Consider the following 25,664-nt stretch of genomic DNA (forward strand, 5'->3'; position numbering starts at 1 on the left):
GAAACGCCCCCGCTGCTACGTTGTAGGCAGGTAGGTAGGAAGGCGGGCGATTAGGAACAAAAACGACCATATTTGTCGACGAAAAAGAAAGGCGGTCGGTCGCGCGCGCGCGCGCGGACGTGGAGAGGACGAGGAGGAAGAGGAGAAAGTCGTAGCACGCTAGAACACGCTTTCATTTTTTTATTTAGCTTTTCTTTTGCCGACCGCTTCTGTGGGCGCGCTCGATCACGGAACCCGGCACGCATAACCCGTTGCGCCACGTGACGTCACGAGCTCTTCGAAAGGCCGCTAACTTTCGTCTTCGAAGAGCACCCTCTGCGCTCGTTTTGGGCAGCGTGCCAGCCTCGTTGACGTCACAGGCACTGCGATTGGCTGAAGCGCGCGCGGCTCAAACGGTCTTGCCTGCGCTTCGCCAGGTGTCGCGCGCGGCGTCAGCGCCCGCGCGCGCGACACCGCACGTGCTTTTCGGTGTGAATGTGGGCCGGCCCACTATATAGGAGAAAGCACGGTCGACGGCGGTCGTAGTTAGAAATTTGCGGCTTTCGCGGGCGGTTGTCTCGGTCAGTCCGCGGGACCACCGATCGGCACAGCGACGGTACCCTTCGAGAGCGCCCAAGTTCGGCCTGGAAGCGATTGAGAGGAGGGCGCGAGATGTGTCCTCATTCTTAACCAGCCATCGCCTTTTTTTGCGCTGCTGCCTGGCACGCCGTTCGGCCGCCCTTCCATTCCACGCAACCGCGAGGCGTTTGACAGCCGGTTCCCATCTCGTTGGTGGCGAAGAGCTCCGAGGGAAGGCGAGACCTGCACTTCGTCCGGCGGGCGGGGGAGGTGTTGCCCTGGCGCTGGTGGCAGCTGGACTTTTGAACCACCGCGGGCCGGTGTCCAGTGAGAGTCGAACCCCGAACGTGAGTGTGACGCCTTTTTCTCGACGAAAGCTTTATCGGAGCACTCTAAAATGATTGAGGATTTACCTCTACTTTTCCATTTAATGGCCTTGACGGAGCAGGTGGCGTTTTTGAGGACCCGCCCCGCGTTTTGACGCCGAAAAAAGTGCGTCGCAAGAACTGAACAGCGGTCGGCTGCGACCGTCCAGATTTTCGTCTGCTACGCCGAGCTTTTCGTCTGCAGTACCGGGTCTCTTGTTTAACGTCTGCCCTACAGCCCGCCGTTCAATGGATTCGGATTCCGAGGTAGCCGGCGCTTCGCGAGGCATATATACAAAAAAAAAAAAAAAAAAAAAAAAAAAAAGGTTTCGGTTGGCTTCCCAGTCAGGTGTGACACTCGAAACGCCGCTTTCACCGTGATGTGTTTGTGACTTAATCCAAGGATCATATGTTTATTGCACAGATCCAGGAATTTGATTTACATAGCGTACGTAGAGGCCGAACCTCTGCCGTTGGCGGGTCATCCGTGACTTGTGAACAGTTTATCAGCGAGAGGCGTTAAGAATCCCTTTACTAAGAAAATAAAGTAAAGTCAGAGACAGCTGCAGCCACCTATTGGCTTTTACAAATACCACATTACATTCTACAGGTTTAGGAAGCAGCAGAAACATCTCACTGATTCCCCTAGGCATGTCTGATTTAACAAGGGCTATAGACAGGTTACAACAGAATAAAGGGTGGCGTAGTAGCAGAGCTGTAGACTCATGTGCACTTTCCTTTGTTGTTAAGTATGTGCATTTCCTCTTATGGTCATTTGTCACCGCTCATGAGAATGTCTAATGAAACTTTTTCTAAACACAAAAGTATATTTTTGGCAACGTGAAAGCCCGAGTATTTTCTATCATTTAAAAACTTTAGCCACTGTTCTTTATAGAATACCTGACGAAGACCAATTAAGCGTTTCCCACGGTGAAAATGCCCCCTCTGGAGCAGACTAACTTGACGCTTCTTTATGGTTTTGATATCAAGCAGTTACTATCTTAATACTTTGTGCGCAAGGAGAAGGTTTTTGTCGAGGGTTTCACGAGACCTCCCGAGCAGACTCCGAGGAGGTTCTTTCGCGGTGCTGTTTTCATCTGACAAGCATCTTCTGCGTATGTGCTGCAAATGCAGTAGTCATTTGCCCTTTAGATTATTACCCTCCATATACGTCGGCCAGCCTCATTTGGATTGTTCGATCGTGACGTTGGCAAGATCAATCGTCCACAGAACCATGGCGACCAAGCCCCGCCTGCTGCAACTCAGCACGGGAAAATACTGGCGTAATAAAAGACTTGCGGTGCACAGTGCGGGAAGGCATCACTCGGACTTAATATCCAGTGGGGGTAAACTCGTTTTCGAATTAGGTTTAAAAAAAAAAAAAAACACCGGAGCAACACTCGGGCATTCGAGACAGGACATCATCGCACGCGCATGTCGTAAGGAGTGCGCTTGAAATAGGGGCATGCTTGAGACTTCCACCACTGACTGTATCAGTTATAAGGAAAAAACCATCACGACTCATTCGGAGCGCAGGCGAGTACGAACGACTTTGATTTCTTTTACTGTACCCTGTCAAGTGCAGATCAATATTGGTCCATCAGCGGAATCACAATGACGCAGCGTGTCCATGCAAGTCAAGCCTGACAACGGCCTTACGCATAGAGTAGAAGAAATTAAACTCGTATATACTTCGCTGACACTGTAATGGATCCACAAATCAAAGTCGCGCCATACTTACGTTGCCTGAATATATCTGAACGTCGCAAATTTGTGCGAGAAAGACATGCTGACATATAGCAGCAATCGATGGTTGGAAGTTATGGTGATACTGGCTGTATGCGTCTTAACGGGGAGGTCCGCGACGCCAACCGCGCAGTCAAGCCAAAAACAAACAAACTTACAGGAAAAGGTTGTCCGCAATGCTTTAGACGCTCAGTCACTTGAGGTCCGACGGGACGAAGTATCCGAAACGAAGTCTCATGCCACCAAATGTTCAAGACGGTGCATCGCAACTTCAAGCGCCGCGCTTCCGTCTCAAGTCTTCAAAGCCAAGTACGGCCGATAGTGAATTCGTGTTGATTAGGGGTTGAACTGCACTGCATCCGCTGTCAACACTGCAGAACTGATGACAGGGATGATTGTGACTGTGATGAGGCTTTTCTCTTTTTGAGTTAGTGAAAAACTTTATTGAGTAGAGATAAGGGAGGGGGATGTGTAGGTGGAGACGGGCAAGCGTTAACAACAGTGACATCTGCTGGCGGGAAAATGCAGCACAAACGTAATAGTGATATGCACATAAATAATTGCGGGAGCTGCGAGTTGAACTTCAAAACGTAGCGTTACCGGGGGTTGGAGGAGGGTGTTCTATTTGGGGAATATAGATTTGTGGTTATCTGATGGCCCAAAAAAATGTTTTGCATGATTTTCCGATATAATGTTTTGGATGGTGGGGAATAACGCCCCCCCCCCCCCCCCCCCCTCTCTCCCAGTTCACTTTTAAATCCACCACTAAGAATTAACAGAGCACGCCAACGGGGAGGACGAGAGTGGCTTGTGCTGTAGAATCACTTCGAAATTTGCCAAAATTTAATCCGGGGTATTAGAAAGGTTTTGCTTCGCGGAGATGCACACTCTGCCGCAATTCTTGCGCAGGAGATATGCGTTAATCCTGCATACGTCTCAACTAGTGCGTCTCCATTATATTAAGGTGTCTATCTACAAAGTGAGTTCAATAAATCTCTCGTTTAGAGCATGATCAATAGCCCTAGTCCCTTATGTTCCACAAACCACAACACAAAGCTGAATGTGTGTATTTGCTGTCACACCACTGCAAACGCTGCAGTATACACAGATGAACATGTCCCGTTTCTTTGCGTGTTTTATTTCCCCTGTTTCAGTAAACAGATCGGCGGCACTTACAGGTTAGTTCAATTTGCGCCGATTAAACTATAACCAAATGTTCATTCTTAGGGCCGAATAACTGCTGAGCTCTCAAATTTACTATGCGTCGCGTTCCGCCGACCATGTTATAAGCGTGGAGCCTGGAAGCGCGGTATATTCGTCGATAATGGCGGGTTAGGTCGATTTTGCTTTGTTTTTCGTGCAGGCTACGTTGGCTATGTGTAACGAGTTCTGCAATTGTCCGCTTGGTAGACCCCTCCGATCGAAAGTTTCGGTCCTGGGTAGCGGCAGAGACATTTATTCTGCATCCGTGGGGGTTCTCGAATGCACATCGCGAATGCGGGAGCGTGACCTTTGGTAGCGTCTAAAAGCCGAACGAAGATCGAAGTTGTCGAGCCATCAAATAGCGATATAGTTTTGCAACAAGACTTTCAACTGCGCGTGTTGCATAGTTAAAGTCGGAAAATTCAAATGAATATATATTTTTTAAATATCCGTGCCTTTTTCTTGAGGCAAGCCTGCTGCTGCGTATTTCCTGCTTCCGTTTGTTCCGAACACGCCATGCTGCGCAGAGCGTTGCATGCATGCAACGCTCTGGCAGCGTTACACGTGCAAGCCAGGAACGCACGCACTGCTCTATGGCGGCGTATACGTGGAGTATGCAAATCTGATATACCGAAATCGCAGAGCCGCTGCTTCAGCAGTCGCGGTTGGTATCACCGCGCAGGGAGAGGGACCGCATGCACTGCCGAGCTCTGCGCAGTCAGCTTTCTTTCGCGTCGCATTTATCTCGTGCTGCTTAGGAGAGTTTCGTCGAGCCCTTGAAAATATAACTGAAAAGCAAAAAGGAATATGCCCACGTTAGCGAACCTAACAAAAGTTCCTTGACCGACCCACTGTGCAGCTGCCGCGGCGCCAGCGAATCGTCTGCTCTTCATGGCGCTCGCCAGCCTGTTGCGGTGTGTCGCCGTCGTCTGCTTGTTGCATGAACATATTCCTCTGCCTTCGCAGTCGACGTTGCTCTACCATCCCACGGCACATAGTCGGCTTTCACCGAGCCTTTATAATCTGCTTCGCAAGGAAGCTCATTTGTCTGCTCTCACCTCCATAATAGCCATCTATACTTCCGAACTGACTCTTCTGATACCACACGCGAACCAGTCTGTTCTCTCTTGGCGTCTTCGTACAGAATGCGCGTGTTCAATTGCTTCGTGCACGCACATGCATATTCGTCTGCTCTCACGTCTTCGTCGTCTGCTTTCGCACTTGTCGTCGTCTGCTTCTTGCACACGCAGCAACATCGTTGTCGTCTGCTCCAACTTCGCACGCGTCGTCAATCTTACTGGACAGCGCCTTGACGGCGCGGCAGTGCGCACAGTAGTTGCAGCCACTGCAAGACGCGATAAGCGTCTCCGAATCGACAGTGCAGAGCGAAAGAAAAACACAAAGAAATGAAACCGCACTAACTTGGAGTACTGTATATACTACGTGAGCGAGCGGTCTCTGCGCTGGACATCGCCACAGCGGACGCTTGACAAGGGAGAAGCCCGGAGTGCGCCGCTGAGGTGTTCTTTTTTTGCCCCTTTCCTTATCACGACTGGGCCGCCGACGGAGAGATTGGGTTTCGCCAGTCTGGCAAGCAGACGATGCGGCGCGCCTGAACCCGCCGCTTGACCGCCCTGCACTTGCTCGGCGAGGCAACCCGACTTCTGCGTCTTCCCACTCGCTGAAAGGAAAGTCCAGCACGGTACCACGCCGGTTCAGGTAGATATGCTACCAGCTCAATTTCTTCGCTGATTATAGTGTTATTTAAGTCTGTGTAGCTGTGTTTGAGAGGTTTTGATGTTCGGGCAGCGGAGGCGTACTTGATTTTCAACTATTTGTAGACGACGGTTATGACGAAGAGCGCACTGCATACGTGAACTTTCTTGACTGAATTCTCGAATGTGTATTTATGACGAAAGCAATAGTGGTGGTACACCTTTACGGTGTGTAGAGGGCAAATCGTAGGGTAGAAGGGTTGTGTTTTGAAGGAATGACAATAGTGTAAGATCCCTATATAACTGAACAAGACTTCGAGGGGATTTTGTTACTTCGTTAGAAAAAGTGCTCAGTTTCCGCGTAGTAATAAGTTCTAAAACATTTTGCGCTATAGAAATGAATGGATTGTCCTCTATCGGCTATCTTGAATTTTGCACGACTGCGTCATACACGATAATATTATGCTGATGGGCTAGACACAGAACTTCTACAGGGACGCATATCACTCACGTCACGTGACTTCCATTCATGTCGCATTCCCGTACAATCGGTTACTTGAACGTTGAAATGTGCTGCAGTGAGTTCTACAGCTCGTCAGGACGAATATTAAGGTATTTGAGGTTCTGGTTACGGTCACTACTTCTTACTACACTTTCCAGTTTCTTTCCACTACGCTTGGAATGACTCAGTAGCGCGAATGAGAGTCGGCTTTTTGCCCTCTCCGCGGAAACTTATCGAATGGAGCTAGAACACGAAGTATGCCGAATACCTAGCTTAGCCCATTGCATGTGAATTTACCGAACGGCACCCCCTTCGCGTCCTCTATATGCAGGCCACAGACGTTCTTGCGAACACCAGCCTGGCAGTGACAGATTTCGCAACCGAGAGCTTCAAGACTATATAGCCTGTCCGGCATTAATTGGCGTCCGCGTTTTGCGCAGATATCTCGACGCCCTGGAATTCTGTTGCTTGCGTTTCGCACGAGCTAGATGAAATGTTGCCGCATCTGTGGACGGGAATCGAACGCGCGTCCTCCAGTTCATAAGCAGAACGTTATCTCCCGGAGCGAAACGTACGAAGGGGCGTACATTTAATAAAACCCGGATAGAGCCGCGTACTTCTAAGGAATTGCAAAAAAAAAAAATAAAGTGGAGGGAACATTACTGCGACCTTTAGTTCCGTAAAGGTGACGCATAACGTCATCTATTGTGCTCTTAAAGAAAAGAAAATTCAACGTGCATAGGCCTTTCAGACGGCATTGTAATGTATCCCCAGTGAGTTATACAGGTATTTCATACGGACATAGGGACAAAGGCAGACAGAGCGTGGCTTACACTCCAATTCGGGCAATGGCCTTGAAATAGGAAGCAGCAGAAGATCATGCGAATTCGAAAGGTTGACAGGAAAACGGCAACCGGGGCGTGTGTGAGTCAAGAGACCGGGGAGCCGGGAGATTGTCTTAACACTGCGAGTCTGAGATAAAAAGCTACATCAGTTCCTCGCTGATCGCCGCCGACGACCGGACTGACAAGAGTCCGCGTTGGCAGACGAAAACGCTGAAACAAAGGGAGGCAGAAGAAGGGAACGCTTGGAGAGGCATGCAGGCGATAGGAGGGCTTATATAGACCTGTCACATGTTCTCAGCTCTTTGCAACGGTCGGCGTGACACGCTCGCAGCGTTATGATATGCACAGACAAGATGAGCGCGGTAACTCTCTCAACTTCGTTTTGATCACAGAAAGACGTGAAAAAGCACACATATATATATATACTAGCACTGTACGTTGAAACGATTCCTCCCTTCGTATTTCGTTCACTGTAACACACACACACACACACACACACACACACACACACACACACACACACACACACACACACACACACACACACACACACACACACACACACACACACACACACACACACAATGTGAGAACGTTAGAAGGGTACCTCTTTGGAGGTTAGGTGTATTTTATCCACAATTTGCCCCTCTACGAGAGTACTCTTAGAGACTAAATACGAAAATACGAACGGGTATTGGTCGTGGTTAGCATCCTGATGAACTAAGCGTTCGCAGCAAGGCCAGAGTAGTGCAGCTACCCTCAATTTACTCCCCTTTTCTATAAGTGTTATTTTGTCACCTCCTCTAGCACTATAGTATTTGCTATGAGAAAAGTTCCTTGCAGGTGAGCAACTAGCTCCTCATGTAGGTATACATGCATGAATATCCAGCACTCTGATTTGTGCCGAACTCGAGGGCTAGCCGCGGGCGTAGCACCAAGTTGCGACAGTCACATTAGCGGTCGGGGATTGTTCAAAACTCTGAAATGGTTACTACACTGCAATGTGCCACCGATCATAACTGGGTGTACGGTTAAACAACTCTGATTATAGCTCAGTGCCTGCCATTTCAGCGGTGATAGAGAGTAAGCAGTCTCGATTGCCGGTTCCTGTAATCATAGATGGTGCTGACCATTCACAAAAACGGAATAAAGGTTGACCGAGAAAGGGATTGTGATGAAATAATGTGTATATTAGTCATGCATTCGAAATCACGTTGTGCGCGAAGGCGACCCGACCCCACTTCTATGCAGGTGTGATTTTTTTGTTGATGCCCGGAGAAAACTTTCACACAATACTCATTTTCATCTTACTGGTTGTTTGACGGTTAAAAAAAAAAGGTAAACTGACATTTAAACGATCTGCATGCTTCTTTTTACGTCATCACAACGCTGCCCGTAACGCTTCCAGCGCGACTTTTAATGTTTGCTGGTCGGATGAAGGTTGCGTTTTCACCTTCTATTCCCTCGGTACTTTTTCTTTAAAAACTAAAAGCTGCGATTTTCTAAAACATAGCGAAAGTGGGAACACGCGGATGTCGATAAGTAATCTTTTTTTCGGTCGTATTGCAAGCTTTTGAGCATTTTGTTTTGCATAATCTGATCGCAATTTCTGGCATGTTTTCCTTGGCAGTCACTTCTGTCGACGCTACCCTAATGGGTGGTTACTTCCTCTAGACAGCAGGGTTTATAACTGGTCTCGCTCTGATCCAAGCTAAAGCAGCTCCGCTGAATATGCAGAGGTGTGTGAATATGACTGAACGAATTGGCGAATTCAGCTACATAGGAGCACGAGCGATGCCGGTAGGGGACGTGCTCGCGGCAACTGTTCTTATTCGTCCCTTTTCTGCTATTCTGCGGGCGATTTTGCAAGCTCATCGCGGTTGCGTGATGGTGCCGAAACCAAGTTTCGAATAGTACTAATATCTCTGCCCCAAATAGGGGAGCGCACAATCCACGTCATTTTATGAAGACGATCGAATCTCGACACGCTCCCTACAGACCCCCTTCGTTTTTCATCACCTAAAATGCACATCACATAAAATGCCCGTTTTCAACTTCTGCCATGGTTTTCTCTTTTTTTTTTTTTTTTTTTCTTTTTGACAAGTACCGCCCGTTTGTGTTGCCATCAGATCACCTTGCGAACTGGCACTCTCGAGGACCCTTAAAGGAACATTGAAGACAACACTATTCAATAATAGTCTCTAGTAAAACTTTCTCCGCTGGGTCTTGTTAGCATTTCTCCGGGAACAAAAGAAGCATCTTTCGGCGAGTAACTTGGATTTAAAAACCTTCCCATCAGTCGACTCAAACTCTAGACGTCCTTATCGAAGAGGACGGGTTGGCGTAGTCTAAAAGCGAATGGGTATGCGTCGTAACCCTGAGATCGGCACCCAGATGTTGGTGCCGACGCACGCATGATACTTGAGAAATCAGCTCGTGAAGGCGGCACCCGTATTTCCTTTCTTTCTTTTTTTTTTTTTTCTCGTTTGTAAAATCTTCGTTTACTGCGCGAGTTGCCTCTGTGGTTACTACGTGGGACGCCCTTATCGATACAAGCCGTCTTCTATTTGAATTCAATGTCCCTTCGAGGCGTCCTTAACGTAGCTCCTTAACTTTACCACTTATAACTCCTTCGTAAACGCAGCAGCCGCTGCCTATATTCGCACTGGGCGCGAAAGAATCAAGCTCGACCGAAGTCGTTACGACGCCTCGGAGGCGAATGCATGCGTGTCACGTGGACCCGGCATCGTCGCGCAGTTCCCCAGCACCCTGTCCGAGACCCTCGTAGGCCAAAAAGGTCGTCGTTGCCGCTCGAGACCAAAATTCTGCCCTCGAACAACACCGCTAATAGTACGAATACATTCGTTCGGATAACAATAAAATTTAAAAAAAAAAAAAACTAGAACAAAGCGGAGTCGCTCGGCATTCGACAGGTGTGCTCGCGCGACCGACCGACCGCGTCATCCCGATGCCGATGGTCATCCTCCTCCGCTGTGCGGTGAGAGGAGGAGGAAGTGTACACAAAGAGTTACTGGTGCGTCCTCTACAAACGAAAACTCAAAGCTAGCACTAGCACGCACACGCACGCACAGAGAGAGGCACAGAGTGGCCTGACCCCGAGGCTGCGGTGGTCGTGTGCGCGAGGTGTACGGCGAGTTGTGGAACGCATGTAGGAAAGAAGGAGAGATTGAGAAAGGGTATACACCGGTCGACTGTGAATGAATCCGTGTCAAAAGGCCGTCCTCGGCTGCAGGTCCATGTTTGGGCAACGCACTCCCTGCTACACCCCGCCCTTTCGCTGGCGCCGTGCGTGGCGACCGCCGGACGTCGTGGGCTGCTGAGGTCGCGGCGCGTATGTGTGCGGAGGGTACTACGCAGGAAAGAAAAAAAAAAAAAAAAACGCACAGCAGAACGGTAAATGGGAACGGCTCTGGTGCCAGCTGGTCACGGTTACTGGGCCGCCTGGATTCGGGCTCGTCGGTGTGAACTCCTGGGTTTCGCAAATCACTGCTGTTCTGTGTTGGTTGCATACCTCCGTTGTAAAATTTCGAATGAACAGCCTGCAGACAGTCTATGGGCTATTATAAGGTAACTATACACTTTTCTCTAGACTGTCTCATTAATTTTTGTGTTTTGAAATACTTATCTTCGATTATCTTTTTAGCAACGAACTAAACTGTTCCAATGTGGGTTATTTAGAATTGAGTGGACCTGCCCAAGCGTGCGCGATGCCGGCGTCACCTGTTTTCCTGACATCACTTGCGAAGACGAGGCTGCGACCTCTGCATGGCGAACGTGGAATGATATCCCTAACTTTCGACGACGAACGCAGGCCAGAACATAGCGTAAGCTACGTACTACCTATGCAGTGAAAGTGTCGCGAAAGGGCTGTTCACAGGCAATTTTTGTCTTTTTTCGACATAGACAAAAGGGGTAATCTGTACTGTTGTAGGACTCAAATCTAAGATGAAAAATGGTAGACAGTACTGACTGAACAACTTATCTGGCATAAGTATTGTTATCAACTCCCTCTATATCGAACAGAAATATGCATCCTTTATTTGAGAATACTGCACAAGACTATACGTGCAGGCATGCATGGGCACTTTCTCGTTTTATAACCTCTCCTTCTCGCAACGGGAGCTCCCATCGAAACCTGGTTTTATATCGAGGGTGTATATTCTTGACTACTTCTTGTAGTCACTGACTGCTATGCCGGAGTTCCCCCGTTCGATCCCGGCCATCGACGGCTGCGTTTCGATGGAGGCGAAACGAAGAGGCATCCGTGTGCTGTGCGATGTCAGCGCACGTTAAAGATCCCCAGGTGGTCGAAATTTCCGGAGTCCTTCATTATACGGCGTCTCTTATAACCTTAGTTAGACAAACCAAACCACTTGTCATCTTGTTCTTCCTCCAAGCCGACGGGCTAACATCTGCCTTCTTCCGGCCTCGTGGTGTCGAAATTATTTTTAATAGGAAAAAAAAAAAAAAAAAAAGGAAACCGGTTGTGGAGAATGCCAAACTCTGCGTAAAAACGGTAAGCATATCCCTGCATTACAAATGAAACACCCTGTATGCTGTATGGAGCTCTCAAAAAGCGCGCGTGTTCGCCGTACGTGTCGAGAGCCTTGCGATTTTGACTGACAAACTGTGCGCCCTGACTTCGCCAGTTGTTGGGGCCCGCGCGCTCGCCCTAAATCTCTTGTGCCGGCCGCTTCATGTGTGCCGAACAGCTGGCGTTGCGGACACGGACACGTATCGCGTAGTTGTGCGGAGCCCAGTCGAAGCTCATACACAGACGGCACACGCCCGAGAGAAATCGGATATAGCCGACAAAGGAATATCGGTACTCTCCGCATGTTTGCCGTATATTGGTCGGTCACCACACGAGGCCAAAGACTCAAGGGGGGACATCGCGCGATGTCGCACTACCTAAGCGTTTATCTCTGTCTTCCTCCTCACTGCCCCTCTTTCCCCGGTCATCCACTTTACCCATTTCCTCAGGGTGCGGATCACATCATCTTCATCAGTAGGACAAAGACTATCCTCGCCCAATGATCTTTAATTAGTCGTTCGTCAGCCATTACACCACCATATCTTCGCTAATTTCATAGTTAACAGTTAGTCGGTTAATCTAGGTAGTGAACTGTATATCTCGAGAAAGCGATTGGTAAGTTCGACACTGTAGCGCGGCACTAAGGTAACAGGATGCATACTAGTCGCCGCTTTAGAAAAAAAAAAAAAAAAACACAGGGGGGAGGGAGGCTTGCGGAGCGATGCGAAACGCAAAGGAAATGGCCTCGCGCACATGCCGCGCGTTCGTGGCTCGTTTCCTGTCATATTTTTATCTGTCTTTCCGTGCGTCTAGAAATTGAGCTCTTAAAATTTTCTTTCTCCTTTTCTCTCTCTTTTCACCTTTGTCATCCGGCAGTTCTATCAGGAAATGGGCTCCGCTTTCCAACTTTCTGGTCCATTTGAGAATTTCGATCGAGACACCGTGAGTCAACTTCATTGTTTGCCCTACTCCGCATTTCGCGACTCTGTTTGCTCCGACTTTTGCGTGCTGTGTCCAATTCGTGCATAACCTTAAATCGGCTCGCGACGGTTGTAGAATTTGTTTTGGGGGACGCCTGCCCCCAGTCTTCTGACGGTGGGAGGGGAAGCGTTCTTTGGAGGTTGTGCACTCTTCTTCTCGTCTCTATATCCCTCGTTAGGCTAATAATATCGAGTGAACTATAGTGTAACAAAACAATCGCAGTGCTCTAAGGCTATAGGCTTCGTTACTTGCGTCTCCCCCCCCCCGCATACACACCTCCTAACAGAAAGCAGCGTTTCATATATGGTGCCACCCGTCTCATACCGAGTAACGACCCAGGCAGCACAAGAGCCCGGGCCAATATTTTCAGTGAGTTGGCAGAGATCAGCCCTATGTAGGCCCAGCGCTGCCATCTTATGGCTGGTATTGGTTGTGCCATTCTATAACACGTCCGACACTGGCCCTGAGGATTCCATTGGTAACCAATATTGTTCGTACCTATTTATATTGATAACAACATTGGCCCGTCATATCCGATGCCCTGACAATATCGGTTGTACCAATATACGAGAATGGCAATGATGGGCCTGGATATCCGGCGTAGCACCGGTGTTGGCGCTACCATGAGATAAGGATGGCTATAACGGACAGCATTAGCCATCAGTCCACTGATGTTGGCCAATATTCGACATATGCTGGACAATAATGTGAGCTCTCTTACAATGGCCCGCCAATGTCAGATATACACTGGCATACCTTACATATCAACAGTATTGGCATTGCCCTTTCATAAGGATGGCTATACCGAACAGCGTTAGCCATTACTCCACAGACGTTGGCTAATATATGGCATATGCTGGACAATACTGTCAGTTCTGTTACCATGTCCCGCCAAATGCATTAGCACACACTTCAGTCAACATTTTCTTTTCTATTTCACCTACTGGTCACTACTAGATGCAAATTAGCATATGGTGGAAATATTCCGTGGGAAACCGCATTAGCGTGCTTTTGCGGTTGGCAGGCTCGTTTAATACCTGGAGTCGATAACTGTGCTGTTATAATCGATGTTTTCAAGTTACCTTTGCAATTTTAAATACTTCGGAAATCTTGTGTCTAAACAGTCTTGTGAAGTTCCGCGGTGCTGGTTTCAGTCGCGTTTGCTTTAATCCCACCTAGCTGTTGTTGACGTTGCTCGGGATTACACCATGTTCTTTTACACTATATCTTCATTGACTTAAGCTGGCACTGTAATCGATCCACATGTATACTGTGACGAATTTGGATGAGACCGACAACCGGTCAACGGCATCAAATATCAATAAGTTCACCCCCGTTTGCTGGTCCGTCAGGGCGGCGGCGGCGATAAATAGCCCCACGCCGACCGGTAGATTAGAAAGAATCAAAACGACATGTCATATATCGTGCGTAGGCAATGGTTGCTATTTTTTGTATTCTCTTCGGCAATGGTCTAGGTTCTTTCATAGCTGCTCCCGTGGCGATTCCTGCTGCTCTGGGTGAAGAGAATTCCTAAAGTTGTAGCAAATTTCTTTGCCCCCGAGTGTATTAGGTTTAACAACAGTGGCTTCAAACAGACGATTACCGCAGGACACGCATGCAGTGCGATGCAAAAAATTAGCGATAAGCATCGGCATATTAAGGCTCGTACGTGACTCAGATCGACTATGGCGAGCGCGCTTCCATCGAAATAAACTTTAAAAATACACTAGTCCGTTTAAGCTATAGGAATACGAAGCATCGCAGCACATACTTTCGCTTAAACGATTTAACAATGGTGATCTAAATTAAAGCTGGGTTATTGAGCGGTAAATTAAACGTCGGTCCGCACATGCATGGACGTTCCCACATATGGCAAATCGTATCGAAGCTTCCTGCTTCGTTGTCGCTCTAAGAAGGGAAGTATTAGAAAAAAAAATGGAGAGAAAACACTGCAGGTACAATCTCAGTATGAATAATATTAAGGTTATGCTGAAACAAATAACTGGGTTACAGTTTCACTTTTCTTCATCGCGCTCGTTCGCACATTTGTTTTTTCTCAAGCGTCCGCCCTTGTTGACGACACACCGCGCACTTTTGTTCCAGTCCACTGATGGCCCTCACTCGCGCCGAAATATGAACGCTCTGTTCGCTGCTTGCTAGGTGCATTGAAAACATCACAAACAAAGGAAGAAAAACATGGAGGCACGGCGCCAGCAACAGCGGCGCCGACTTCCCCGAATGGATGCGCTCTGCAGGTGGGGTTGTCGGGTTACACGCTGCGCGATGCAATCCAAGACGCTGGCCCTGACGCTCCACGTGTGGTTCAAGGTGCACACGGCCGCCGCCCGGGCGGGAATTTACGACGCAATGCGTCAGCCGCTATACTTTAAGGCTCTATTTCTTTCGTATACCTATTTGACATACGTAGAGCTAGCGTAACTTACGTCTTAGACTTTGCGAGAGTAGACCATTCCATACGTGTATAATCAAAAATACGACTGCAATGACCATGGCGCATTAATCACTGATCGAATATCGCACACATACGGTACTGGTAAATGCTCTATGATTATCTTGAAACACTCATTCGGCAAACGAGTACGCCAGTTATTTGCTAAACAAGCCAAGAATATTCAAATCACTGCAGTGGCAAAAGTGATCGCAGAGCCAGCTAGAGTCGCCCGCGGCACGGCGACGGGCCGGCTTCCACATGTCAGAAGAACTTGAAACGCGAAATATATCCGCGTGGGGCTTTGTCACACAGAATTTTATAGGAAATCAAAATAGCTTCGTGTAGCAGCCAGTATACAAGAACGGCAGCTCAGCAGAACAACATTTGATTGGACGCCATGCAAGTGCATTGATAGCATAATTTTTGAATTTCTGGATTATTTTTTTTTTGCACAAGTGCGAAAAAAAGAATTCTGTAAGGTTTCTCCGCTTTTATTCACACCCCCAATTTCACGATTCCGTCGTCGTTCACTGCATTACAATGCTTGCGCTACAAATGGCAAGAAGGAATAACTGTAGAGTTCAAAAACTAAATAAAGCAGTCGTTGTTTTACAATTAAGCTTAATTCGGTATCAAAGCTTATTATTCTCTAACTACCTTCGTGGTACCGGGTTAAGTGAAGAAATATGGGAGAGGCCTTCGCCCTGCAGTGGGTATAATAAGGCTGATGATGATGATGATGATGACCTTCGTGGTGGGACAGTTACAGGCGTGCGCGGGGAAGGGAGATTTTTTTTTTACAAATATTGTGTATGGAGAGAAGATTACCCACATGTAAACTGACTTGTTCGCATTAGAACGAAAAAAAAATGTGAAAGAAGAGACTGGAAACACAAATAAAATAACCCCGCCGGGGTGGCGCAGTGGTTACGGCGCTCGACTACTGTTCCCAAGGATGCGGGATCGAATCCCGGCCTCGGCGGCCGCTTTTCGATGGAGGCGAAAAGCAAGGCGCCCGTGTGCTGTGCGATGTCAGTGCACGTTAAAGAACCCCAGGTGGTCGAAATTTCCGGAGTCCTCCACTACGGCGTCTCTCATAGCCTGAGTCGCTTTGGGACGTTAAACCCCAAAAACCAACCAACCAACAAATAAAATACGAAAAGGTACAATGGGTATATTAACAACTGGATTACAATGACACATCTTTGTTTCGCACACGCTCGTTCGCACAGTTTTCCACCGCCTGCTCTCCGTGCTGACGCACCGCTCAATCCCGTCCTCGCGCACTTCGCACTCCTGTCGTTCCCCGGATCGCACTCTCTCACCGCATGCGATGCGAGCAAGGTCCGAGGTTGCATACGCGCGTCGAAATCCACGCAGGTGCGCCAAAGCGGTGGACGGGTCGACGCACCACTCAGGGTCCAAGGGGCGGACGGCCGCCACCCAGGGGGAGGAATTGCGCAGTAATAAAAACACGAACGCTAACAGACTGGAGACTTCTTTCAAACATTTCCGGGCTCTCATAACAGGTTGCATAGAGAAATGTTTTTTTACCGCATTTTCTTGGCCAATAAAATATACGCAAGAAACTAAACTGTGAGAAAGAAACAAGCGCCTAATGAATCGGGCCAACAAACGACTAATCTATGAGATAGAATGATGCTGACGGTGCGGATATATGAGAAAAAATGTAAGCATCGTATGCAACTAGCTTATAAACAGGTGGCAAGTCGTGGTACTGAGATGCTTAGCTCAATAATTTTCAACAAACTTGCTTCAAATCCTCATTTCAGGGTGATTGAAATATTCCAATCGATTGAGCACTATTGTATGAAAGAATTTTCGTTGGTATGCTAAAAGTGAGCAAACTATTCGTAGTAGAACACAGCATTCACAAAATACAACTTGAACAGGTTTGGGTATTAGAAACAAAACAGCTAGGCGCCTCTCCAGGGCGACGACGAGCTTCGCTGCTGGCACAGAGCCCTACATAGATGAGCAGCCGCAGAGCGCATTTATGCTGCTGCTGCTGAAAAGGCGATTACTAAAAAGCACGAAGGATGACGCGACAATCGCTTAGCCGGCATGACGGCGGCAGTTGTATTTTGTTTCAAAGAGGGCGCTCCGTTCTTTCGTCCAACGGCCACTCGTTCGCTCGGCTCGACGTTCGGTGGCACCGCGCACGGAAAATGCTTCTTTCTTCAAGAAATATTCCATGTAAGTTTTCAAATTTTTCATTCAGATTTCATAAAGCGTTTGTGTATATTGGAGCAAAATATTAGCCTCTTAGATAGAGCATTTTTTAAATTACAAGCGTTGTCTTACATTTCATTGTTGCTGCAGGCTGCGTAAGCCATGTGCTAGGGAGATTTGTCTTCTTTTAGTATATTTCTTACGTTGTTAACTTTTCAAAAGTGGTTCTCAAGTGTGCGCGACTTGATGCCGATCATTTTGCAGCTTATTTCAAGTTAAACCGTTACTGTTTTGCAGAGTACTGATTTTCTAAAGTAAACAACTGCGTGACATCGTAGGCCTAAAAACCAACTTCGGATATTCACGGCGTTACAGTGGCTGGAACGGCGTATAGCCGTTGCGTGGCTCGGCCGCTCGGGTTCCCTCGGGTGACCTCGAGCGGAGTCAGCGGAGTCCGGGCAAAAGCATATTTTCTCGTGTCTGGTGCGATAAAACGCTAACCGCATGAGTAGCGCGGCAGCACGATGCGCAGTGCGCTGAGGACCGCTAAAGCATTGCCGCTCGGCGCTGTCGCCCAGGTTCTGGGTTTTTAGAAAATCGCTCATGATGCTGGAACCAGCTCGCGAGGCAGCCAATCGCAAAAGGCTTCGGAGTACTCACCTTAGTTGTTTCTTTTTTTTTTTTTTTTGCATGCAAAGTTTGTTTCCCTAGTCCGGTATGAGCGAAAATCCTGCAGACGCTCATTTCGTCTGGTCCGTGCATATATGAGCGCATCGAGACGGTTTAGTAAAAGCTTGGTAGGGTAGTATTGCAAAACAAAAAATGCTAGTATGGCTAGATATTGCTAATTTTCGAAAGTTGCAGAAAAACGCCACTGCTTTCAATCTTGTCTGCATCGCAGTATAGTAGCACGCCGCTGCGCTGGGACCATTTTTTTTTTTGGTGGCGGGGGGGGGGGGGGGGGGGGCTTGACGCTTTTCAAGAAATTTCATCAGTGTTGCTGTTTAGTGCAAGAAACTGGATATAGCGTAACTGTAATCATTTACCAAACGAGGAGGCGGCGCTAACAAAGCAAGACTGAAAACGCGTCTCTGTCGCTGAGGTCCTTCGCTCTGTGCGATGTGCACCAGCAGCAGCGACAGGCGTTGGCGTCGTCGTCGCGCGATGCATCGCCAGGGATTGTCGCCTATTTTTTTCTTTCTGTATCGTTGCTTCAGCTGCAATAGATCAGTTGCAAAACCTACACGTCAGCTTCCTGGTGGGGCAGACATTCCTGCACAATGGCGGCATAGACTTTGGGGTAATAGTTGGGCACAGTGCTAGCACATCACCTGATGGGTAGGGTAATTCCCGCACCTCTTGCCCATTCGTCACAGTATTATTCGCGTGCGCATTGTCACCCCACTATTACCCTCTCCGGTTAGTGTCCCTTTTCTAAATTTTCTTCACCCCTAGGGTGACAGTGCGCCCCCCTTTATTCCAGCGTTAAGAATGCCCAAAAACCTTTCTCTGACAATGGCCTGTGCGCGTGGACTGTGGTAGATGCATGTACTGCACCTAACTATTATCCCTGAATCAGGTTCTGTCGCCACTGTGCACGAATTTCTGCCTCACAGGGAAGCCGACTTGTAGGTTTTGCAACTGGTCTGTTATAGCATCTCCAGCAGGGCCGGAGCCTTAAGTGTGAGCGCTGGGTGGGCTCAGGCAATTTCAGTTCCAGGCCGGGTTCGGGTTTGTAGCATGAGGCCCGGGTCGGGCTCAAAATTTATGCCCGTGCACACCTCTAGTCGCGTCGGTTGTGTAGCACACGTTTGGCACCCGTGCCTGCTTTTAATTTTGTTCTTCGCACCATGACACTTTGCTCCAGCATCAAGACTGCATGAAACATCAGTATGCATTTTCCGGTCGGTATGCTAACTGATCGCCCCACCGCCCTGGCACAGCTATGTTATACCATGTGTAACATAGAGTTGCAATTAGTCCATTTTTTGAGACAGCTTTGAATTGAAATTATAGATTAACTAAACAGAGAAGAGCTGTGGTGTGCTGTTATCATGTTTTAGAGGCATCGATTTAATGGAGACTTTCTTTCCTTTCATTTAGGGCTCTTTGCTCTATAACGCCCGCAGTCCAGCTGCCCCACTTGTATCATCGCACTGCTTATGCACAAGAACTCATCTGCCATCAAAGGGGTGCTGCCTGAATGTGAGGCAGACAACATCGTCAACATTTTGGTGCTGCAAACCTGTCAACAGCTGTGGGAGCCTTGCCATGAAACATGCTGTGTGTAAGGAAACATTGCCTCGGTAGGTATGACACATTGCCTTTGTTTTGCATTATATAAAGGCTTTAGATGCTCTGCTGGCGTTTTGCTATATGATTGCATGCTATATGACTTTTTCTGGCTTTTTAGCTCAAGGCTTACTTGTTCAGAAGTCTTGCCCACCAGTATGCAGAAAATAATATCCTTCATGTCCCTGGCAGTGCTTTAATAGCTGGTGCTATATTTCATTGCTTTATTTCAACAGTATGTGACTATTTCAAGTTGAGGCATGATTGAGTGAACCTGTGGTGTAATAGCACAATAACAGACATAGCTTGTGAACTGAAGAAGTAGTTGTCATTTGCGTAACACGGGAGTGCAGGTGCTTTAAGTGATGTAATATTTAGCATACTCGATTATGCTTGCATTACAAGAATTCGCAGGAAGCCTGTATTGAGGTTGCAGAGAAGAAAGCCATTCAGTATTGCTCAGGTTATTTGCCTTCCACTCTCCCTTCATTACTGCTGCCTGCACTGTATGTATTTGTTCATACAGACATGCAGTTACTGACTGCTTGTACATTTCTGGTTGCCTACACTGGCTTCAGCCATGTAGATGTAATATTACTTTGATCTAAACCAGGCTATTTACTTTGCTCAAAGTGACAATTTTAAATAATTTTCTCCCCAAGCCATTGAGATTCGCCATTAGCTTCCAACTCGCTTTATTCGCAGCTGCAATGAATTTATTCTGTAACCCTAGAGCAAGACATTTGCAGAAAGATCATCATGCAATACTCGTTCAAATTTTGTAAATTTTAGAGAACATTGTTTGTTTTTGCATATGCTTCTGTGTTCGGAAAACAGAACAGACTTGCTTACAGTGCTGGAGGGGTGGGCTGAAAGGCTAAAGGAAATTATTAGTGCAGCTGCTCATTCAGGCGTGCATTCCTTGTGCATTTATTGCTCTTATATATGTGCACCTTTGCCTGCATGCTTGCCAGGGCTTTCCCCATAATGGGTGGTAGTGATCTTGCCGCCTACCTCTCAGGGGGGCTGCCCTTTTCTAACTACCTGCTCACAACCAACTCACCTCCTGGGCTTCAAATTTGGCATACTCAAGGACGATTTTCTGTGTTTGATGCTACCGGTGACGCCGTTTAAGATACGCAGTGTGCATCATTGGTTCATTAGTTTCATTTCGGGATGTTGTCACCCCTTATATTCCTTACTCATATTTCTTTTTCTACATCCCCTTGCAACTGCCAAACGAAATAAGACGTATAAAACTGCCAAACTCCCGCAGTCTCTGAATGCTATGTCAACAACAAAAAAAACTTATGCATGTCTTAATAAAAGTAGAAATTATCCCCCGATGTTCTTTTTTATTGTCATATCTAGTCAGACGGTTTAGTGAACTGCCACATGAGCAAGCAAATTGCAACTGTAAGTGCACTGAGGAGTCATGCGTTAGAGCAAGCATATGGATCTTGTGTTGCTTAGCTGCTTAACTCCAAGTATCCTCCTTTGTCAGACAAGATATTTTTTGAAAACTGGATGAGCCAGAAGAAAGCAGATTGGATTCTTAGCTGCATTGTTACTTGTTACACGTCTGCTCCACCCTGTATACATGAACTCGGTAGAATTGCGTCGAGTACGTCTGTCGAGTGAGAAATCAGTTTTGGGGTTCATGTATACACAGTCGGGTCGAGTAAAATAAGCGGCGGAGCGGGTCGCGTTAACTCGATTTCAGGGGGTAGGTTAATTCGCTTGACCCGCTTATCTAAAGGCATGTAGACGCAGTTCAGTCAGGGAGTCTAGTTATGGGGAATTCTGGGATAGGAAAAAGCTTCTGGAGCGGCGACGAGCGTCACTCGAAATGAATGCTTTTTAGCGCTCATCAACGATAAAAAGTAATCTAAGCTCTCGATAGTAAAAGTCAATGGGATCAAATACGAGTAAGAACTTGCACAATAACTTCGAATCTCGATGCTACGCTCTGCTACGATACTTACTCACTAGAAAGCGAGTTCATGTAGACATCAGCCGTGTCGAGAATGATGACCTTGCTTACTCAACGCTGATTCAACCCGTTCTGTCGAGTCCATGTATACAAGGCTATTGTACTTGTAATTTTAGGTGAACTCTCAGTTCGTGTATTGCACATTAAATTTGAGCGATATGTGTGCTTTTTTGCGTCTGTGCTGTTTCTATCTGCAAACAATACTATTTCTCCAGACACAATCTTATTTTTAATTTGAGTACGAAATATTGTCCATTTTTGAAAAAAAAAAGTAATTTGTGAGGCTGTTAAGGAATTTTGATTTTGAAATATATTCACAAAATATCAACATTTTATAGATACTGAAATATAAAATGTGAGCGAAAAAAACTTTTCAGCTCAGGATTAAACTGGTTTTTCAAGGAACTTGTGATAGGGTGGAAGTGAAAAATCACTGTCATGCTAGATGTATCGTTTTTTTATGATCCCAAAGTCACATCATGCATTGTATTTTAAGGTGTGCTTAAGCAATGAAATAATATTTGGCCTCAGATATTCAGGCAGATTACTATTCTCTATACCAACAACTACTATGAATTGGTTTGAAGAAATCAGATGCCCGAGCACCACACCTGGTACCTGGACATAAAATCACCCAGGTATGCCTAACTGAATATAATCTTGCACGTGGAAGGTTGCCGATGGTATGGCCATATGATTAGCTGCGATGAGGGAAAATGCATACCTGGTAGGCTGCTAGCTGATAAGGAAGTACGATATCATTGTACTCAGATCTAGCATAACATTTTCCTGCCTATGCAAAGTAAATTTCTAGTACTTGCTCAATTGCTCATTGCAGGCTGACTGTAATAATTTTAGCTGAACAAGCATGCACTGTATGATTACTAGAACTTCTTGTTGGGCTTGTTCGTGTTTATTTATTATAAACTGAAGGCGCCAAAACAATGCACGCACACAAGAAAAGAACGGGACAGAGTTCCACTCACAACTGGTTTATTGTGCAGAACAAGTACATATATATCTCACTGCCGGCACATGCGCAAGGAACACATTCAGCTACATCACATTCAGCATCTTGTAGTTTAAGATAAGCTATGTTCAAGAATGATTTCTCAGAGAAAGAGGCTATGGTATGAGGCATGGGCTTCTTGAACATATCTTATCTTAAACTACATGACGCTGAATGGGTTCCTTGTGCATATGCCGGCAGTGAGATATATATGTATTTTATTCTGCACAATAAATCAGTTTTGAATGGCGCTCTGTCCCGTTCTTCTTTTCTTGTTTGTGTGCATGTTGTTCTGGTGTCTTTAATTTATAATGAGCACTGTATGAAAACTATTACTTGGTACATTACAAGTAAGGCAATTATTTATAGTAGAATGCAGCAAGCAATAAAGCTGTGAAAACTAAAAAGCTGGAACTTGAAATGGTACTGTTATCTTGAGAATATTATATGTGTGCGCAGCCTAGAGAATATCTGCGATGTACACATCTCTCTCAGCTGATTGAAGATAGCTTGATCGATTCTGTCAGGGCAATTATTTCTTCATTCTGGCCGCAGTAATGTATGCGTGCCTGTAACTGGTGTACTCCAGAAAATATTCTTTAATGTGTTCTTTAATATCCAATTTTGCATGCTTAGTAATCCATATTGTCTATTGCAGGAATGTTTAAGAAGTTTTTAAAAATTGAACGTTCTGGAGCCTGAACCGTCATATTTTCAGGAAATGTAATTCTATATGCACACTAAGCATCCACCTGAAGTTATCGGTTTGCCGGAAGCAGGTTTTTTCTTCCATATATCTTTCTTTTGTATTTGGAATGGATATTATTTTGCATATATGTTTATTATCCCTACGTTATAAGATGCTGCATGCCCTTGCAGGCCCAGAAACCTGTCGCAAAGTGCTCTAAAAGAAGAATGTGTGGCAATAGGCCTTCAATATATACAGTAGAACCCCTTTATAGTAAAGCCACTGAGGCCAGCGAAAATATTTACTATATTATGGTCTTTACTGTATCAGTGGTCTGTGATGACATGGTCCTGAAAGTGCTGTCTAGTAGTTAAATAGGCACTTACTGAACACGTCTTGTTGCTTAATGAAAAAAAAACCTATATACCTTCCATCTCGCTTTTATCATCTCTTTGTGTGATTTTTTCATTATAAAATGTCCCTACATCTTGTGGAAGTACCTCTGAAGCATGAAGACGTAATTACGAATGCAACCAAGTTCGATTTCATGTAAAACCTAAAGCCTTGCATGAACATGGTGTCTCTTTTTGCTCTTTCTGTCTTTTAAAAGGCAATAAATGATAAATTCGCATGGCACTCAAGTGCTGTAAGACCTTACTCGCTGCACCTCCACTTTCTGCCACCACTGCCTCATTATTTGTACTGCACATTGCAGTGATTGTTGACCCATTTCTTTCCCTTCCCTATTTCGTGCTGCACGTTTACTCATTTACTTTCTGAAGGGAACACGCCGCCTGCTTGCTATGTTTGTAGACAGCTTTACTTTTTTCTTCTTCGCGCTGCGCGCTTTCCCTCACGGCTCCATGGCTTCTGTAAAGTAGGCTTCTTCTGACTGCTGCTAGGGCTAGTATTAAAGCCACCTAAACGAACACTCGGGGTTATTGTTCTGTTTTCAAATACAAAACGTCTTGGCCTCGCGACTCTAGGTAGTGCGCGGGAGTCGTCGCCATGGCCAGAAGCACTTTAACCGTTTTTTACCAAAAACACCTTCTCTATAAAGGGGAAAAATGTACAGTTGCCTATGGAAGATGAACTGGGACTTCAGTTTCACTTTACTATATCAGGCTTTACTATAGCGGGGTTCTGTATTTTGTACTCAATCGTATAGAGCACCCAGACTTCAGATATGTGTTTGAATAAGTGTTGAGAAGGTGAGTTTAAATCTTATGGTGATATATGCTTGTCTTCTGTGCAGATGTCATTTGTAACACCCACGGGCCAATCTCCTCAACAAACTGTTCCTGAATGGTTGTTTCCTGCGGGGTGCCCAGCTTACTACCTGGGCCATGTGCTTCCCCCGCCCCCTCAACCTCATCACTTGATCCATTGACCCTTCACTGCCAACTATCATGCTCAACACAGTCCACTGCCATTTTCCATCAATGGGGGACACTGCCCTGGAGTGCACCCATGCTCAGCCTCCTATTCCTGCAACACCTCTTGCACTACAAGGCTATAGTGCATCAACCCTGCTCAACATGTCCAGCCCCTTCCATCATGAGCAATGCACACTGCACCCCATCACCTCTACCTGCACTACCTGGTCATGTGCTGCTTAGTGCCCTGTTTCCAATTACACCTACTAGCATCTCCCATATTAGCCCTGTACCGAATGCCTCCTGCACTGCATTTTGGCCCTCTGATGTCCTTGTGGTATGTACATGTATATGAGCTCGCAATAAAATGTTTTCGGAAAATATTTTGCTTGCCTCATTTAATTGCATGGTTTTTATGGCTCCTTAGGGAGATGACATGCAAGGTGGTATTGGGAAATGACTGCATAAGAAAGCCACAATTGTTAGAGTGACAGTTAAGCAAATGGCAGCAGTAAGGGCAAGAGTGAAATAACATGGCTAAAAGTGGCTTAACAGTGGCAGTGCCAGTGCCACGTGTGCCGATGAATACTTGTTGCATGCCAATAAATACCAATATGTGATACTAGCGGCACGGCCGATTTATTGCCAATGAAAAATGTGCCAATGGATACTAGTGGCATGCCAATACGTGAACAAGGGGCACGGCCAGCTGATAGCCTATGTTGGCAGTGCCAAGACAGGTGCAATGTTGGCATATAAGCCGGACCAATATATAAAAATGTAGTAATTTCTCAAAAAGCCAGTGTTACGCCAATGTTGGTACCAATTTTTGTCGACGTTGGGCCGGGGTTGGTGCGATGTTGGTGTGCTGCCTGGGGAAGAGCATCACACGGTCGGGCCGGCAGTACACTGTACTAGAAATCGCTTGTCACACAGCGACTAAGTTTGCGGACGAATAAGCGTGTTATCTATACAAGAACTGCCGTTAAGTACAACCTCCACATGCAAGGGAACAGCTAAGCATCCCTTCCCTCCGCCTCCCATTACAATGGGCACGTCCACTGCAGGGCCCGCTACACTCTTCTACGGCGTACAATGAGAGCGCTGCGTTCAATTTTGCAGGAAAAGTTGTTTCCTAGTTTCGCTGTAGTTGCTTTTTTTTTTTTTTTTCTTCACCGATACGCATCAGGT

At 46.6% G+C, this 25,664-nt stretch overlaps 1 long non-coding RNA gene across 1 annotated transcript; it reads left to right on the top strand.

Moving 5' to 3' along the window:
* The first annotated feature begins 17,058 nt into the window (after positions 1-17,058).
* Positions 17,059-24,844, top strand: LOC146196496 (uncharacterized). Its single transcript, XR_014706114.1, has 3 exons — positions 17,059-17,139; positions 19,219-19,421; positions 24,353-24,844. It is a non-coding gene; the product is annotated as an uncharacterized LOC146196496 (long non-coding RNA).
* Positions 24,845-25,664: the final 820 nt, after the last annotated feature.

Source organism: Amblyomma maculatum, chromosome 3 (assembly GCF_055883805.1).
Source record: "Amblyomma maculatum isolate TAMU_Amacu chromosome 3, ASM5588380v1, whole genome shotgun sequence".
Taxonomy (NCBI): domain Eukaryota; kingdom Metazoa; phylum Arthropoda; class Arachnida; order Ixodida; family Ixodidae; genus Amblyomma; species Amblyomma maculatum.